We start from the raw sequence: 19328 nt of genomic DNA, 5'->3' as shown, positions 1-19328 counted from the left end.
TTGAAAGTGCAGTCGCTGTAAATCTGAGGGGTAGATCTGAAATGAGGGGAAGCTCTGCTGATTTTATCATCCAATCATGTGAAGCTAAAATGCTGTTTTTTATTTTCCTTGCATGTCTCCCTCAGATCTACAGCGATTGCACTTCCAAGTGCACCTTTAGTGTAATTTTAAGTGCACTTTGCACTTGTAGTGCAAAGTGGATTTGCCGTTCGTAAATAACCCCCACTGTGTCACATAATTGTGAAGTGGAAGGTAAAAGATAAATGGTTTTCAATTTTTTTTACAAAGAAAATATCTGAAAAGTGTGGCATTTGTATTCAGCCCCCTTTATTCTGACACCCCTAAAATCTAGTGGAACCGAATGCCTTCAGAAGTCACCTAATTAGTAAATATAGTCCACCTGTGTGTAATTTAATCTCAATGTTCTGTGAAGCCCTCAGAGGTTTGTTAGAGAACCATAGTGAACAAACAGCATCATGAAGCCCAAGGAGCACACCAGACAGGTCAGGGATAAAGTTGTGGAGAAGTTTAAGGCTGGGTTCACATATGAGCACACAGCGGCTCACACCAGGAGTCCGGTGCGTCCTAATTCACTGTTAGGTTATAAAATAATATCCCAAGCTTAAAATATCTCACGGAGCACTGTTCAACCTTTTATCTGAAAATGGAAAGGGTATGGCACAATGGAAAACCTACCAAGACATGGCTGTCCACCTAAACTGACAGGCCGGGCAAGGAGAGCATTAATCAGAGAAGCAGCCAAGAGGCCCATGGTAACTCTGGAGGAGCTGCAGAGATCCACAGCTCAGGTGGGAGAATCTTTCCACAGGACAACTATTAGTCGTGTACTTGAGAAATCTGGACATTATAGAAGAGTGGCAAGAAGAAAGCCATTGTTGAAATAAAGCCTTAAGAAGGTGCTCTGGTCAGATGAAACTAAAATTGAACTTTTTGGCCTAAATGCAAAATGCTATGTGTGGTGGAAAACTAAGGCCTCGTACACACGATAGGTTAAACAGAGGACAGCGGTCTGATGGTTTTCATCGGTCAAAACCGATCGTGTGTGGGCCCCATAGGTTATTTAACCATCGGTTTAAAAAAAGCCAACTTGTTTTAAATTTAACCGATGGATTCCTAACCGATAGGACAAAACTGATCATTAGTAGGCACGACCATCGGTTAAAAATCCATGCATGCTCAGAATCAAGTCGACACATGCTTGGAAGCATTGAACTTTTTTCAGCACGTAGTTGTGTTTTACGTCACCGCGTTCTGACACGATTGTTTTTTTAACCGATGGTGTGTAGGCACGACTGACCATCAGTCAGCTTCATCGGTTAACCGATGAAAACGGTCCATCGGTCCGTTCTCATCGGATGGACCGATCGTGTGTATGCGGCATAACAGTGCACATCACCCTGAACACACCATTCCCACCGTAAAACATGGTGGTAGCAGCATCATGTTGTGGGGGTGAATTTCTTCAGTAGGGACAGGGAAGCCATTGTTAAAATAAAGCCATAAAAAGTCCCATTTGCAGTTTACAAGAAGCCATGCGGGGGACACAGTAAACATGTGAAAAAGGTTGCTCTGGTCAGATAAGACCAAAATGTAACCTTTTGGCCTAAAAGCAAAACGTATGTGTGACAGAAAACTAACACTCCACATCACCTTGAACACGCCACCCCCACTGTGAAACATGGTGGTGGCAGCATCATGTTGCAGGATGCTTTTCTTCAGCAGGGACAGAGAAGCTTGTCAGAGTTGATGGGAAGATGGATGGAGCCAAATACAGGGCAATCTTAGAAGAAAACCTGTTAGTCTTGAACTGGGGAAAAGTCTTGCCATCCAGCAGGACAACAACCCTAAACATACAGACAGAGCCTCAATGGAATGGTTTAGATCAAAGCATATTCATGTGTAAAAAATGGCCCAGTCACAGTCCAGACCTAAATACAAATGAGAACCTGTGGGAAGACTTGGAAATTGCTCTTCACAGACGCTCTCCATCCAATCTGACAGAACCTGAACTATTTTGAATAGAAAAATGGGCAAAAATGTCACTCTCTAAATGTGCAATGCTGGTAGAGACATCCCCAAAAAAAATTGCAGCTGTAATTGCAGCGAAAGGCGGTTCTACAAAGTATTGACTCAGGGGGGCTGAATACAAATGGATACCACACTTTTCAGATAATTATTTGTAAAAAAATTGTAAAACCATTTATCATTTTCCTTCCACTTCACATTCAAAAATCCCAATAAAATACATTTATGTTTTTAGTTGTAACATGACAAAATGTGGAAAATGTGGGATTGGAAAAGGTTTGGAAAAGTTAACTGGCCCTTACCTGATTGGTGGTATTTCAGTGCAGGATAGGGAGGAGCTGAAAAAGGAATGAGGGGTGGAGCAAAGAGGCATCAGTTGCACGTGGAAGTCGGTGTTGAATCGTCCCGCCCTCCCACCCTAGTGTGAAATTTGAGGTGCGTACTGCCACCAGTTAGCAAAAGGGGGCCTTGACGAGGGTTAAAATATATGAGGTATTTGCTAAAATGGTGGGGATCCCGTCCCAGGTATGGGGTCCTCCTAGTTTGTCTAGTTCAGTCTAGGCTACCAGTTATTAAGGTGGTAGGGGTCTGTGGTCAGTTAGTAGTCCTTCGAGTCGGTGGTGCGGCTGGGGACAGAATCGAACTTAGAGGTACCACAGATTCCAAAAAGTTGATGCCGTCAAGGATCTGCAATATTTTGTTCTACTAGAGATGGAAAGTTTATGTTTAAAATATGTTTCGAGTTAATAAAAGGCCAAAACGGCCATTTAAATAAACATGGTGTCTGTGTCCTTACTGGGGAAGAAAAGGGGTGTGTGGTAAGTCCATACTTGAGTTGTGACGGTAAGTTATCTGAACTACCCTAGTCATGTATTTACTTAGTTGGACAGAACTTACCTGTGGGAGCCCTGAGGCCTCGTACACACGACCGAGTTTCTCGGCAAAAACCAGCAAGAAACTTGCTGGGATTTTTTTTTTGCCGAGGAAACCGGTCGTGTGTACATTTTTCGACGAGGAAACTGTCGAGGATCCCTTCAAGCCAAAAAGAGAGCATGTTCTCTATTTCCTTGACGGGAATGGAGAAACTTGCCTTGTCGAGTTCCTCGACAGCCCAACAAGGAACTCGACAAGGAAAACGATGTGTTTCGCCCGTCGAGTTCCTCGGTCGTGTGTACGAGGCTTGAGACTTAAAAGCATCTAGTGTATGCTGGGAACCAAACAAATCTGCAATCTGCTTATGGGTTTGAAAAGATAAAATGCGAGACCTCGCCAACAACGGAATCAAAAGGAGAGCATCTGCTCTTATAGTATCACTCTCCCCAACCAACCTAGCTACATGTCACTGCAATGTAATTGCTCAAGTAAAGCCTGATTCATATGTACTGAAATACGTTTGGTTCAGTGTACCTGGCTGACTCTCAGAACGTGTGTATGGCTGTCTGCCTTTTGTTCAATGGTGGAATACTAGCATTCAATCAGCGCTCACAGCGAATGGCTGCAAAAGCTGATCTGTGTATTCTGGGGGGGGGGGGGGATACAATAGAACAGCTGACGTGATCCCCACATCAACATCACTTGTGTTCTTATGTTGATGCATTGAGCTAGATCTTCCTTCTGATGAGTTGCTCTTGTGATATGATCCTAAAGATGGTGATAAAACTTTGGACAGTCTATGCAATCTCCCTTTAGATTTATCAACATAGATGTAGTGCTAGGGCTTACTTAAAGCGGAGCTCCACCCTAAAGTGGAACTTACGCTGATCGGAACCCTCCCCCCCTCCGGTTTCACATTTGACACCTTTCAGGGGGGAGGGGGGTGCAGATACCTGTCTAAAGACAGGTATTTGCACCCACTTCCGGCCACAACAGTCTCGGGCAGACTGCGGGCATGATGTCACCTCCCACCCCCCCCCCCCCTGTTGTGTGCTGGGAACACTCGGCTCACAGTACACAGCGGGAGCCGATCGCTCGTCCTCTGCTGCGGACGGCGCTGGACTCCAGGACAGGTAAGTGTCCTAATATTAAACGTGCCTCATATCAGTTGGAGGAATAATGCCTCATATCAGTGGGAGGAATAGTGCCTCATATCAGTGGGAGGAATAGTGCCTCATATCAGTGGGAGGAATAGTGCCTCATATCAGTGGGAGGAATAGTGCCCCATATCAGTGGGAGGAATAGTGCCCCATATCAGTGGGAGGAATAGTGCCCCATATCAGTGGGAGGAATAGTGCCCCATATCAGTGGGAGTAATAGTGCCCCATATCAGTGGGAGGAATAGTGCCTCATATCAGTGGGAGGAATAGTGCCCCAAGGGCCGCATAAAGGCTAGCAAAGGGCCACATCTGGCCCTCGGGCCGCAGTTTGGAGACCCCTGGTTTATATCCTGGCAGACCCTCAAACTACTCAACTACTAACATACTAGTTGTTGGACTATATAAATAAAATTATACATTAAAGTAGACCTTTATTCTTACAAGTCAACGCAAATAAATGCCTTTGTCATAAAATGTCATTATTATTACTCTACACAATTTATATAGCGCCAACAGTTTATGCAGCACTTTACAAAGTAGAGGGGAGACAGCACAATTACAGTACAGTTCAATACAGAAAGGTACAGGAGGGTAATAGCTGCACAGAATAATTTGATGGGGGTGGCTCAGGGACAGTTGTAAGGTGGGTGTGGGATAGGCTTCCCTGAATAAATCAGTTTTTAGGGATCTCCTAAAGGTGGACAGGGTAGGGGCTGATCAAACATACAGCAATAGTAGCATTTTTTTTAAAGTATGTGTACATCTTATTGTGAGGCCTCGTACACACGACCGAGGATCTCGACGGGCGAAACACATAGTTTTGCTCGTCGAGTTCCTTGTTAGGCTGTCGAGGAACTCGACAAGCCAATTTTCTCCATTCCCGTCGAGGAAAAAGAGAACATGCTCTCTTTTTGGCTCGTCGAGTTCCTTCGACAGTTTCCTCGTTGAAAAATTTACACACAACCGGTTTCCTCGGCAAAAAAAACAAAACAGCAAGTTTCTTGCTGGTTTTTGCCGAGAAACTCGGTCGTGTGTACGAGGCCTTACACAGTAGTCCATTAGCTTCAGTCTGCTGCAGACAATAGAAAACCTTGTATTAGGCCACAAATTAGGATTCTGCAGGAGGGGCTAATCTGTATTAGGGCGCCTTCACATTGCCTTACTGGGCTTTGACCAGAGCCGCTAACCCACGGTTTTTGTACAGGTTAGCTGCGCTTTCCCATAGACTTCAATTATGTCAATTACTTTCAGAAAGCGCACCAGAACTCCTGCAGGGCAATTTAAAGCTGCCCTTTGACATTCGTAAACATGGCAAAGAACTGCACAGTATACAGGATTTACATGACTGTGTTGTCTATGAGCCATGGTTCTGTCCTTCAAAAGAAAAAGCCAATAAAGACATTGTCAGGAGTAGTGGGATTTCTGAGTTTCTAGGTCTGCTTTAAATTGTGATGTGTGTGGAAAGCTTAAAGCGGAGGTTCACCCAAATAACATGTATATACGATCATATTCTTTATACTTCCACCATTTACAGTATGCCTTTTTTTTTTGGGCTCTACATACCTTATTATGGCTATTTTCCACCCGGCTTCCGGGTACTCACTCCCGCGGGAGTAGGCGTTTCTATGCAGAGGCGCAATGTCACCTGGGACTTCGCCCAGATGATTGACGTCCTTGAGAAAAAGTTCCCCCCTGCACCCCACTATTGCGTAGGCGCGTCACGAGAGTCACAGAGTTTCCGAAAGTAGCCGAACTGCGAGTCAGCTCTACACGGCGCCTGCGCACCGACTAGGAGCCGTGTAGAGCTGACTGCGCAGGCGCCGTATAGAGCTGACTCGCAGTTCGGCTACTTTCAGAAACTCTGTGACTCTCGTGACGCGCCTACGCAATAGGGGGGCGCAGGGGGGGAACTTTTTCTCAAGGACGTCAATCATCTGGGCGAAGTCCCAGGTGACATTGCGCCTCTGCATATAAACGCCTACTCCCGCGGGAGTGAGTACCCGGAAGCTGGGTGGAAAATAGCCATAATAAGGTATGTAGAGCCAAAAAAAAAAAAAGGGCATACTGTACATGTTGGAAGTATAAAGAATATGATCTTATATACATGTTATTTGGGTGAACCTCCGCTTTAAGATGAATTATCCCTTTGCATGCCTGAATAGTTAAGGGCCCACAATGGCATAGCTAAACTCATATGTAACCTATGCAGCGCATGATCAGATTCTTGTGACATAAATAAACACCAACCATACACACCAATGCCTCATAAAATAGAACAACCTGGAACTCACAAGGATGGTGCAAAGGAAGGTGGAAAAGATGAAAGGCAAGGATTCTTCAGAAATGGGCCCACCTGTATGATTGAGTAGTGGTTACTACCCGTGCCACCACTTTTTCAATATCCTTGGAAGTCCAATGTGTCTTACCCCATTACAACTTATGCCCCGTACACACGAGCGGTTTTCTCGTCGGAAAAAAGTTGAATGTTTTTTTTGGCAGAATTCCGCTCAAGCCTGCCTTGCATACACACGGTCACACAAAAGTTCGGTGAACTTTTGACTGCAAAGAACGCAGTGATGTAAAAGACTACGACGTGCCGAGAAAATTAAGTTCTATGCTTCTGAGCATGCGTCCATTTGTTTCCGAGCATGCGTCGGAATTTTGCACGTCGGAATTTGTACACACGATAGGAAAAAAGGGAAACTGCTCTATATCTTTTTCCAGCATTTTTTCCGTTGGAAAAAGTCTGATGGAGCATACACACGGTCGGGATTCCCGACCAAAAGCTCTCATCGGACTTTTTCCTAGGGTCTCTGATCGTGTGTACGGGGCATAAGGCTTAATGTACACGGGAAGTTTTACAACCTCTCCTGAACGATTTAACTTGGCACATAGTTACTGACATTTAAAAACGTTTGTTTTGCCGCGTTTGCATTTAGAAGCGTTTTTTTTAATTGTCAAAAATGAAAAACGCCTGTAAACAAAACGCGGCTAAACATGAGTTACCGCGTTTACAAGCTGTTACAGGCATTTGGTGATTCAAATGCCTCTGAACATCCATCCTGAATGCATTTTTTTTGCTTTCCAAAAAATGCTTCTAAACTCGACTGCCTAGAAATGACTATAAATGACCCTGTGTACATGTACTGATAAGATAACATAGAGGAGAGTTCAGGGGCAGCAGAAAAAAAACACCCAACTGTTCCTAAACATCTGTTTACCAGCAGCAGTGTACACAAGCCCTTATTATTTTGTACCAGACCATACAATATCTTTTCCCCTATAGAAGGGAGACCAGAACTCAGCTGGATAAGGGACTGTCCATCCACAGATCCACAGGGGAGGGGACTTTAAGTGTGACTTTAAGTGTGCCAAACCAATGTGAAAATCAGAACAAAGATGTATACAATGTATAACACCTGATCTCCTGCCTATAAAGGCCTGCATAGGAGATACAGGTGTTCAGGGCCGGATTTTCTCTCCCTGCTGCCCCAAGGCCAGGTTCCACAATGCACCCCCTCCCTGCCAATCGAACCCCCCTCCCCAAATCAACGGAGAATGTGCGGCACGGTTAGATCAAATATGTTTTGTTTGTTTTTTTACTTTTTTATCACTTTTTTTTTTTTATTTATTTGTAGCTTGTCGCTTACTTTCTTAAATTTTTGTATAATTTTCTTATTATTTTTCTTATTCTTTTATTTTATTAATTTAATTATTATTTCTTATTATCTATTTATTTTTTATCAATTTTTTTTCACTTAACTTTTTTGCTATCACACAGGAGAAAACAATCTCCTGTGTGACAGCAATTGGAGGTGACATGTTCTCTTTATTGACCCTGTCACCTCCAAAACAGGAGTCCTAGCACTGTGCTAGAACTCCTGTCACAGCTGAGATGGGAAGAGCACAGCTCTCCCCTCTCACTGTGTACATCGGCAGCAGGGACAGGAGACAGACTCGGTGGCCGGGGGGAGGACGGAGTCCCGAAGACAGAGCCAGCAGAGAAAAGGTATGTGGGGTGGGGGGGGAAAGGGGAGGACGGATAGGAGCACATATTTTACAAGTGATTTTGGCGACATCGCCGCAATCACTTGTTAACGAGCGAGTGGATTCCCCCAGAAATTACCGCCCTTAACTGTATCTTCCGGGCGTCGGGGGACTCCATGCCACTGCCGCCCCTTGGAGCCCTGCCTCAGTGGCCTTGTGGGAAATCCGGGCCTGCAGGTGTTGTTCTATTATTGCCAGCCGTATGTCACTTGTGGTGCAGCAATAGTGGGAGCTACAGCTTGTCAGCATGGAGGCCCTGTTACACCAGCCACTTCTTCAGCTCCCTATGCTGCAACACTGTTCCTGGAAACCACTACTGACTGCATATTCCCGCAGTCCCGCAAAAGGGTTATATTTCCTGCACTGAGAGGATCCGAGCTCCCCCCCCCTGCTCAGTACTGTAGGAGGAGGCGGGCGGAGCTGAATGGGCAGTACTGCTGGAGGAGGCGGGTGGAGCTGAATGGCAGCCTATAGGAGGAGGCGGGCGGAGCTGAATGGCAGCTGTACTATAGGAGGAGGCGGGCGGAGCTGAATGGCAGCCTATAGGAGGAGGCGGGTGGAGCTGAATGGCAGCTGTACTATAGGAGAAGGCGGGCGGAGCTGAACGGCAGCCGTACTATTGGAGGAGGCGGGCGTAGCTGAATGGGCAGTACTGCGGCGCGTCGATGACTGCTGAGAGAGGAGACATTCTGTGCAAAGGTGAGAGGCATCCACTTCGTCCCCCCCCCTCAACAACCTTGACCCCCCCCCCCCGTTCAACAACTTCAATTCCCCCCCCACTCAACAACTGTCCCGCAGTGGACTTTTTAAATGTTGGGAGGTATGTTATAGTCCTATAGAAGATCTACTATAAGGCCTCGTACACACGATAGGATCGCCAGAGGACAACGGTCTGAAGGACCGTTTTCATCAGTCCAAACCGATCGTGTGGAGACCCCATAGGTTATATAACCTTCGGTCAAAAAAATGAGAACTTGCTTTAAAATTTAACCGATGGACGCCTAACCGATAGGTCAAAACCGATCGTTAGTATACAAAAGCATCAATTAAAAACCCGCGCATGCTCAGAATCAAGTCGACACATGCTTGGAAGCATTGAACTTCGTTTTTTTCAACACGTTGTTGTGTTTAACGTCACCGCGTTCTGACACAATCGTTTTTTTAACTGATGGTGTGTACGCACGACGGACCATCAGTCAGCTTCATCAGTTAACCCATGACAACGGTCCTTCAGACCGTTCTCATCGGATGGACTGATCGTGTGTTCAGGGCTTTAGTGTTTCAACTGCTACTATAATGTTACTACATATGCTGTCTGCTTACCAACATGCTATATGGGAGATACTACTATGCTAAATCCTGCTTGCTAAATACTAACTTAACCACTTGCCGACCGCCGCATGTATATGTACGTCCACAGAATGGCACGTACAGGCATATGGGCGTACATGTACGTCCCTGCCTTTCCGCGGGTCGGGGGGCCGATCGGGACCCCCCCGCTACATGCGGCGGTCGGATACCCGTGGGGAGCGATCCAGGACGACGGCGCGATCGCTCCCCGGAGCTGAAGAACAGGGAGAGCCGTATGTAAACACGGCCTCCCCGTGTTTCACTGTGGCGGCGTATCGATCGAGTGATCCCTTTTATAGGGAGACTCGATCGATGACGTCAGTCCTACAGCCACACCCCCCTACAGTTGTAAACACACACTAGGTGAACCCTAACTCCTACAGCGCCCCCTGTGGTTAACTCCCAAACTGCAACTGTCATTTTCACAATAAACAATGCAATTTAAATGCATTTTTTGCTGTGAAAATGACAATGGTCCCAAAAATGTGTCAAAATTGTCCGAAGTGTCCGCCATAATGTCACAGTCACGGAAAAAATCATCGCTGATCGCCGCAATTAGTAGTAAAAAAATTTTTTTTAATAAAAATGCAATAAAACTATCCCCTATTTTGTAAACGTTATAAATTTTGCGCAAACCAATCGATAAACGCTTATTGCGATTTTTTTTACCAAAAATAGGTGAAAGAATACGTATCGGCCTAAACTGAGGAAAAAAAATAATTTTATATATGTTTTTGGGGGATATTTATTATAGCAAAAAGTAAAAAATATTGCATTTTTTTCAAAATTGTCGCTCTATTTTTGTTTATAGCGCAAAAAATAAAAACCGCAGAGGTGATCAAATACCACCAAAAGAAAGCTCTATTTGTGGGGAAAAAAGGACGCCAATTTTGTTTGGGAGCCACGTCGCACGACCGCGCAATTGTATGTTAAAGCGACGCAGTGCCGAATCGCAAAACCTGGCCTGGGCATTTAGCAACAAAATGGTCCGGGGCTTAAGTGGTTAAAGGCTCAGCAACCTTCAATATACCAATGCTATGGCTATCTAATATATGCAGCTATAAATATCTCATCTATGCATAATACATACCTGAGTTATACTGCCTCTCTCATGCAACTAATAATGAGTTATACTGCCTCTCTCAAGCAATACTAATGTCTCTAGGAATTATTTAAAGTATGCAACTGTATTTGCCTAAACTACTTTATTACATATACACAGGTGCTACTACGTTACTATAGTACGTGTGATATACAATTACCCAGTTGTTACTACAACGCTCAAATAATACGAGCTTGGCATATGTACAAATGTCTTATAGGCCTCGGCCTAATAGTTCGAACTTGTTCTCCTTAAAACTTTTCTTGGCTAAGAGTTGATGCTATTTCGTGGCATCTCCCTTAGTAACCTAATGCATCCCTGCATGCTGCAGGTGATATCATGTAGAGAACCTCCAAACTCCTGTTGCTAGGAGCAATGCCTGGGGTTCCTTACTGATATTCACGCGCACGTAGAGGTGTTATATATAAATATATATATAACACCTATATAAATTATATATTTTAATCGCTAAGGTCTGGTCGCATGTTGTAATGCTTCCATCCTTAGTAAGTCAACGCCCTTCTAAATGTGACAGGAAGTTGATGAAAACTCCTGCTGCTAGGAGTGACGCCTGGGGCTATTACTGAGTTGTTGCATACAGAAGCGCATTGAGGTCCTTGTATCCGCAGTTGTGATTCACTCCCGTTTCTTCAGTGCTGTTACACTCTCAAAGGGAAATCACGTCTAAAGAGATGCAGAACCTGCCTCTTTCCTCATTAGAGCCCTGATTGATAATGATAAAACCACTCGCATACAGAGTCACTCGGCACATGGACACAGAAAAACAAACAGCTACAGTCCAAACACGCATTATCAGAACCAATGCAAAAGATCAACCAGCAATAGCAGAAGTTTCCCAAAGGGTGGCACTAAAGAGCAGAAAAACCACGTCATCACTACATTCATGTTTGTTGGCTGAAAAAGTCCTGCCATGTGTATGCATATCAAGTTCACGGCCAACGCCCTTCGAACAAAAATCCACGGAAAAGTTTGTTTGAAGTCCGATCGTGTGTATGAGGCTTAACGATCAACAGAACAAATAGAGGGGTAAATCTCCCCATCTAATGCCACATTTTACCATCAGATACATTTAACCTCCCTAGCGGTATGATTATTTCAGATTTTAGGTGCTGAAAGCGGTACCATTATTTGCAAGGAAATTTGGCGTTTTATACTGTAGGCCTGTAATTCTTAGGAATAACTCACTTAAATCTGACCAAACAAGAGTCTAGTAGGCATCCCGGGTATTAAAAAGTTTGAAAAACAAAATCATAAATTATAATATAATAAACAATTATAAATAATTATAACAAATAATAATATAATTATAATAAAAATTATTCAATAATGTAATCAACTCAAAAACACTGAAATGTTCTCAGTTGCAGAATTGTCGCTGTCATTACTTTTATTTTTTTATGACGAATTTCCCCACAAATCGCTATCGCTCAATTCTGCAAGTGATTATAATTTATTATCGCTGTTTTCTAGCTGCTCTAAAACCATTTTTGACATAAAGGGGCACTTTTGGTTGCTATGGACAATCTACAGTTTGCAGGGAGAAAGAACCATTTTTATTATATAAAAGTACATGCAGGGCACTGGGCAGACCACTAGGGACAAAGGGGGTGTGTATTTTTTACATACAGTACTGTAATCTATAAGATTACAGTATACTGTATGTAAGGTGTTTGTTTACGTTTTTGAATTTGGCGCTGTTCTTCGCCCCCGTGCGTCGTAACGTCGCAGGGAACGGAGAGAACACTGTGTGAATCGAGCGAGGACCCGCTCGCTCACACAGCGCGGTGGCATCGCTGGATCCAGGGACAAGGTTAGTAAACACTGCCTGTGGATTCAGCGAGGCGAGCCCGAGTCTGACTCGGGGTTACCGATCGCAGCAAAAAAATTTAACCCCGAGTCAGACTCGGGAACACCGCCAGGGGGGTTAAAGACAGCAGATGAGACTGCAATGCAAACCATCCTATAATAAACTGTGAACCCGGATTTGCTGTTTTAAAGCACACAGTCTGAAATATAAAACAATTGATTCTATTTACCATAGAGTTGTTTGGGGGTTTCCAAGCCCTCATCAATAAGTTTCTAAGAAAAGCACTATTGACCCCCCCCCCCCACCCCCACCCCCTTATTTTTCAGCTGATTCCTGGCTGGTGCGGTAAACACTGCTGTTTTGCAGGCAAAAAAAGAATTAGAGGAAATCAGCTGCTTTGGATTACCATGCTTAAGATCATTGTGCAATCACTCAGTAAACAAAGGTGTTAAGGGAAAGAAAGAATGCTTTGCACAAACTGATCGAAATGACTGAGACAGACGTGAAATGGCTCTAAAACTGGTCCTGGCTGTGATCACTAGAATCTTACAATCATGTAAAATGTTTTAATAATTTTTCTTGTTCATTTTTTTTTTTTTGTAATAATTATCGACCCTTCAAAACGTTTTTTTTATTTAGCAAAAGGCATGGGTTTTATAGACTGAGGGGCAGATCCACAGAGCGAGTACGCCGGTGTATCTACTGATGCCGGCGTACTTTCAAGTTTTCCGCGTCGTATCTGTGTTTTGAATCCTCAAAACAAGATACGACGGCTTCTGGGTTAGATCCGACAGGTGTACGTCTTCGTACGCCTTCGGATCTAAGATGCAATACTTCGGCGTCCGCTCGGTGGAGTTTGCGTCGTTTTCCGCGTCGGGTATGCAAATTAGCTATTTCCAACGATCCACGAACGTACGCGCGGCCGTTGCATTCTCTTACGTCGTCTCTAGTCGGCTTTTTCCGGCGTATAGTTAAAGCTGCTTTTTCGTCGCGTATAGTTAGACTTGCCATGTTAAGTATGGCCGTCGTTCCCGTATCGAAATTTGAATTTTTTCTTTTTTTTGTAAAAGTTTGTAAGTTGTCTGTGAATCAGGATGGACGTAAGTCACGTCTAAGTTTAAAAAATGACGTCCTTGCGACGTCATTTCATGCAAAATTTAGGGACGGCGCATGCGCAGTTCATTCGGCGCGGGGACGCGCCTCATTTAAATGAAACACGCCCCCTACTCGCCGATTTGAATTAGGCGCCCTTACGCCGCGAGAGATACACTACGCCGCCGTAACTTACGGCGCAAATTCTTTGAGGATTCGAAGTTTAAAAATGTAAGTTACAGCGGCGTAGCGTATCTCCCATACGCTGCGCCCATGCAGATCTCTGTGGATCTGCCCCTGAGTATACAGACATTGTAACATAGATAAGGCAGTTCAGACTCAGCTGAGGAGTCACAGAACAGTCAATAATACAACAACTCATGTAAGGCTCAAAAGGCCAAAGGCCTAAAGTGTAATGTCCTGTACACACGATAGGATTTTCTGTCAAGAAAAGTCCGATGTGAGCTGGTTGGATATTCCGACCGTGTGTATGCTCCATCCAACATTTTCTGTCAGAATTTCCAGTCCCATACCTTTTGACCACATATTTTAGCTAATTAACCACTTGCCCACCAGGTAAATTCTGGCACTTCTCTCCTTCATGTGAAAATCACAATTTTTTTGCTAGAAAATTAATCAGAACCCCCAAACATTATATATTTTTTTTTAGCAGACATCCTAGGGAATAAAATGGCAGTCATTGCAATACTTTTTGTCACACCGTATTTGCGCAGCGGTCTTACAAGCGCACTTTTTTTGGATAAAAATCACTTTTTTGAATTAAAAAATAAGACAACAATACATTTTGCCCAATTTTTTTATATATTGTGAAAGATAATGTTACGCCGAGTAAAATGATACCCAACATGTCACGCTTAAAAATTGCGCCCGCTCGTGGCATGGCGTCAAACTTTTACCCTTAAAAATCTCGATAGGCGACGTTTAAAAAATTCTACAGGTTGCATTTTTTGAGTTGCAGAGTAGGTCTAGGGCTAGAATTATTGCTCTCACTCTAACGATCGCGGCGATACCTCACTTGTGTGGTTTGAATACCGTTTTCATATGCGGGCGCTACTCGCGTATGCGTTTGCTTCTGCGCGCGAGCTCGTCGGGACGGGGCGCTTTAAAAAAATTTTTTTTGGTTTTCTTATTTATTTTTATTTAGTTTTATAATTTTTTACACTGAAAAAAAAAAAAAAAAAAAAATTGATCACTTTTATTCCTATTACAAGGAATGTAAACATCCCTTGTAATAGAAAAAAGCATGACAGGTCCTCTTAAATATGAGATCTGGGGTCAAAAAGACCTCAGATCTCATAATTAGACTTAAATGCAAAAAAAAAAATTAAAAAAAAAAAATGTCATTTTTTCAAATGACAAAAAAAAAAATGTTTCTTTAAGAGGCTGGGCGGGACTGACGTTTTGACGTCACTTCCGCCCAGCAGAGCTAGGAGGACGGGTGAAGGAGATTTCTCCTTCAGTCCCGTCCCCGCTCAGCTGCCGGACACATCGGATCCCCTCCGCCGCTACCGACGGCTCCGGTAAGCGGCGGAGGGCGCGGGAGAGCGGCGGGAGGGGGGGGGGCCCCTCTCCCGCCACCGATAACGGCGATCTCGCGGCGAATCCGCCGCGGAGACCGCCGTTATCGTGTACACCACCGCCCCCTGAAAAGATGAATATCTCGGTTGTGGCAGCAGCTGCTGCCGTTATCGAGATATTCAACTTTAAAAAGGAGGACGTCTTTTTGACATGGGGCGGTGGTCAAGAGGTTAATAAGAGGGAGCAAAACAAAAAGAACAGGAGGACAAAAATAAAAAAAAAGGAGGGGGAGGGGAGAGTAAGGGGGAAGGGGGGATGCGCCAGTAGGGGAGGGAACCCAGTCCAGCATGGAATTACTGACTCAATAAATACATTTCGGCCCTAGTGGAACACTCCAAGCGGAGCCTTAGGCCTTGTACACACGACCGAGTTTCTCGGCAAAAAACAGCAAGAAACTTGCTGTTTTGTTTTTTTGCCGAGGAAACCGGTCGCGTGTACATTTTTTGACGAGGAAACTGTCGAGAAACTTGACGAGCCAAAAAGAGAGCATGTTCTCTTTTTCCTCAACGGGAATGGAGAAAATTGGCACGTCGAGTTCCTCGGCAGCCTAACAAGGAACTCGACGAGCAAAACGATGTGTTTCGACCCGTCGAGATCTTCGGTCGTGTGTACGAGGCTTCACTGGTCGATCAACTCTTGGTAAGAGGTAGAAAAGACAAACATTGGCCATGGGTATCATGTGTCGTGAACCTACTCCTCCCTATGGTAGCCAGAGGCCGTGAGGCGTCCCATGTGTTCAATGTCATTGATTTTAGACAGCCATTACGAAATGGGAGGTGCGATAGGTTGTTTTCATAAAGCAGGTATGCAAGCCCTGGCTGCATTTGGCAAGTGTACAGTAAGTAAGAATTTATACCTCGAAAGCAGAACACTATTGAGGTGAAGTAAGTAACTCATAGGGCGAGTCCCAAGGTCCACTGATGTGAGCTAAAGTACCAACTGGCAAACTTGGTCCCAAAAAGGGCGAATTTTTGTCATTACCAGAAAATATGCAAGTAAGAGCCTTCTTCCCTCTCACACCTCCAGCAAAGATTGGATGTGTGTGGGAAGATTTTATATAGAGTATTGAGAACCCTGTACCTATGGCATAACATTTTATAGCTCTTCTATTGAAACCTTTTTTCAAAGGAAGACCTGTGCACAAAAAGAACCGCCTTCTCACCCTGCACCGGTAAAACTTTTTTTTTTTTTTTTTTTAAAGGGGTTGTAAAGGTTTGTTTTTTATTTTCTAAATAGGTTCCTTTAAGCTAATGCATTGTTGGTTCACTTACCTTTTCCTTCAATTTGCCTTCTAAAAAAATGTTTTCTTTGTTTTCTTTGTCTGAATTTCTCACTTCCTGATAGAATTTTTCCTCGTCATGAAAAATGGTCGTGTGTACGTGGCATTACTGGTGGGTTATCAAACTTTTCTACAAAAGAGACAGCAAAAATAATATAAGAGGGAAGGGTTAGAACCTCTGTCCAGTTTTAATTGGTGACCCCTAGACATGTGCACATGTGCACATTGAAATATTTTGTTTCGGAATTTAGTTTTCGTCTGAAAAATGTATTTATTTAGTTACTCTTGAAACTCGTTTTTATTTACTTTGTTTTGTTAAAAATGCATTCGTCTGAAAATCCGAATTAATTAAGGTCGAATCTGTTATTGAAGGCTTATGGTGTTTGTCGAATGTTCTAAGAAGATTCGAAGGAGAAGCTAAAATGTACAACGCCGCAACATTTCCGGTCGATTGTTCCGCCTACAAGCTATAGTAGAATTCTAATGTTGTATGACACTGGTAATAATTATATTTATAAATTATTACTACTAGTCAACCACCATTCAAATTCTTCTATAGCCTATGGGCGGAGCCTTTGACCGGAAATGTACGATTGCGGCGTCGTACAGTTTAGCTGCTTGTCGAATCTTCTTAGAACTTTCGACAGACACTATAAGCCTTCAATGACAGATTCGACGTTTGTATGTTTTTCCCTGCTTCGTCGAATCTTCGTCGTTCATGTTGAATGGTCTACCCCAACACTGTCTCTTTAGTGTTGAATCTTTTTCTCTCTATGTAGAATAATCCTGGACTAATAGAGTTAGGTTAGGCACATTTGAATGCAGATTCAATAGACACAGATCTCTATTGTCACCATCATATCGAATCTCCTATCTATATCGAACTGTTGTAGCAACGAAAACGAAAATAAAGCATTTTTTATGACGGATCTTTCGGGGTTCGGATTCTGTGCGTTCGTTTTCGTTTGTTAAAACGATAACGAAAATACCCGAAATTCGGACGAAAATGCATTCAGATGAAAACTAATGCACAGGTCTAGTGACCCCCATTCCTCTCATTCCAGTGTTGTCACAAAGATAAAAGGCACTAGGCATTAATTGCATTTCAATGTGTATAATACATCTACAGGGCCCGATCGTCAAAAGAGTTATGACGGTGTATCTCCATATACACCGTCGTATCTCTGTTTCTGAGCCCGGGTATCTATGCGAGTGATTCTTAGAATCATTTACGCATAGATACGGCGTAGATCCGACTGGCGTAAGTCACTTACACTGTCGGAGCTTAGATGTAATTCCACGCTGGCCGCTAGATGGCGTTTACGACGATTTCTCATTTGTCTATGCAAATGAGCCTGATACGCCGTTTCCCGGACGTTTTTGCCCCGCCTTGTCGTCGTTTACGTTGTTTCCGTAAGCGTAAGGTTACCCCTGCTATATGAGGGGTAGCATTACGTTGGTCCGCCGTATGCCATGTTAAGTATGGCCGTCGGGACAGCGTCGGGTTTTTCCGTTGTTTACGTCGTTTACGTAACTCGTCGCGAATAGGGCTGTGCGTTAATTACGTTCACGTCGCAACCAATGTATTTGCGGCGTACTACGGAGCATGCGCAGTGGCCTACGTTTAAGGCCGGGGCATGCGCAATTCGTTCGGCACGGGGGCGCACTTAATTTAAATACAAGCCGCCCCCTTTCAATTACGCGGGGATACGCCGGGCCATTTACACCATGCCGCCGCAAATTACGGAGCAAGTGCTTGGAGAATACGGCACTTGCTCCAGTAAGTTGCGGCGGTGTGGTGTAAATGGCTTACGCCACGTCGCCGCGGATTCTACGAGAATCTGGCCCACAGCAAAAACCACCCTAGATGAGGAAAAAGGCCATTGCCTGGGTTTGATATACCGTATTTGCCGGTGTATAAGACGACCGGGCGTATAAGACGACCCCCTAATTTTAATTTTTTTTTAGGATTTTTTGCCTGCACTCATTGTATGACGACCCTCCTTCCGAGGTTTCCGACGCTTCATATTTCTTCCTTCTTGAAGCCATATTCTTCTTCATTCTTGCTAGAGCTGGAGCCAATCACGGCGAGCGATGTATTCTATTAATGAATACAAAGCCTGCTTGGATTGGCAGAGGCTGTAACATTATCATCCCATGCCTCTCTGACTCTCAAAGCCAATCCGAGCAGGCTCTGTATTCGTTTGAATACAACGCTCACCAGGATTGGCTAAGCGGTATATACTGTATGTATCCGAAGCTAAATACAGTATTACCGCACATCCAGCAGGCATCTGAGCAGCTGACCCGGCGTATAAGACGACCTCTGCTTTTTGGACAGTTTTTTTAAGTGTAAAATGTAGTCTTATACGCCAGCAAATACAGTAATTCGCTATTATACGGTCAAAAAAGGGGCATCTGCTCATGTCCCCCCAACTGTCCTGAAATCCATGGCATCATCCCAACGTATGAATAAATCTCTTCGGTACCCTGGGTTCAGGACATGTTCCTTGATGACAGTAAATGGATGTCACAGAAGTAGTTGGCCACTGGGCAAATGTGTAGCCAGTGGGACAAGCTGTTTACCAAGTAATTAAATGGGAGGCCACCAGGACAAGCTGTCCATCCCAGAAGTGAATGGGAAGCTACCTGTTCAAGCTTTCCAAGGGCTCTTGAACTTGTGAGGATAACCACCAATGCAGAGACATTTTTTTTTCTTACTGACCACCAAAACCGGGCAATTATACCTCCAACTGACACTAAAGCATTTTTCCTCCCTCCAATGAATGATCATTTATTTTTAATCCAAAAGCTTTTTTTTAATAGTATTGACGTGGTTAGTAAAGTAACACCAGTAAAAACAAAGAAATGCACCTATGTTGTACATATTCAGTCAAAGAACTAAATAACACAAGGTCCCTGCAATAAAGCATACACAGAACTTAGGGCCAG

This window comes from Rana temporaria, chromosome 9 (assembly GCF_905171775.1).
Source record: "Rana temporaria chromosome 9, aRanTem1.1, whole genome shotgun sequence".
Classification (NCBI taxonomy): domain Eukaryota; kingdom Metazoa; phylum Chordata; class Amphibia; order Anura; family Ranidae; genus Rana; species Rana temporaria.
The sequence above is the reverse complement of the archived record's forward strand: the minus strand, read 5'-3'. Positions refer to the sequence as shown.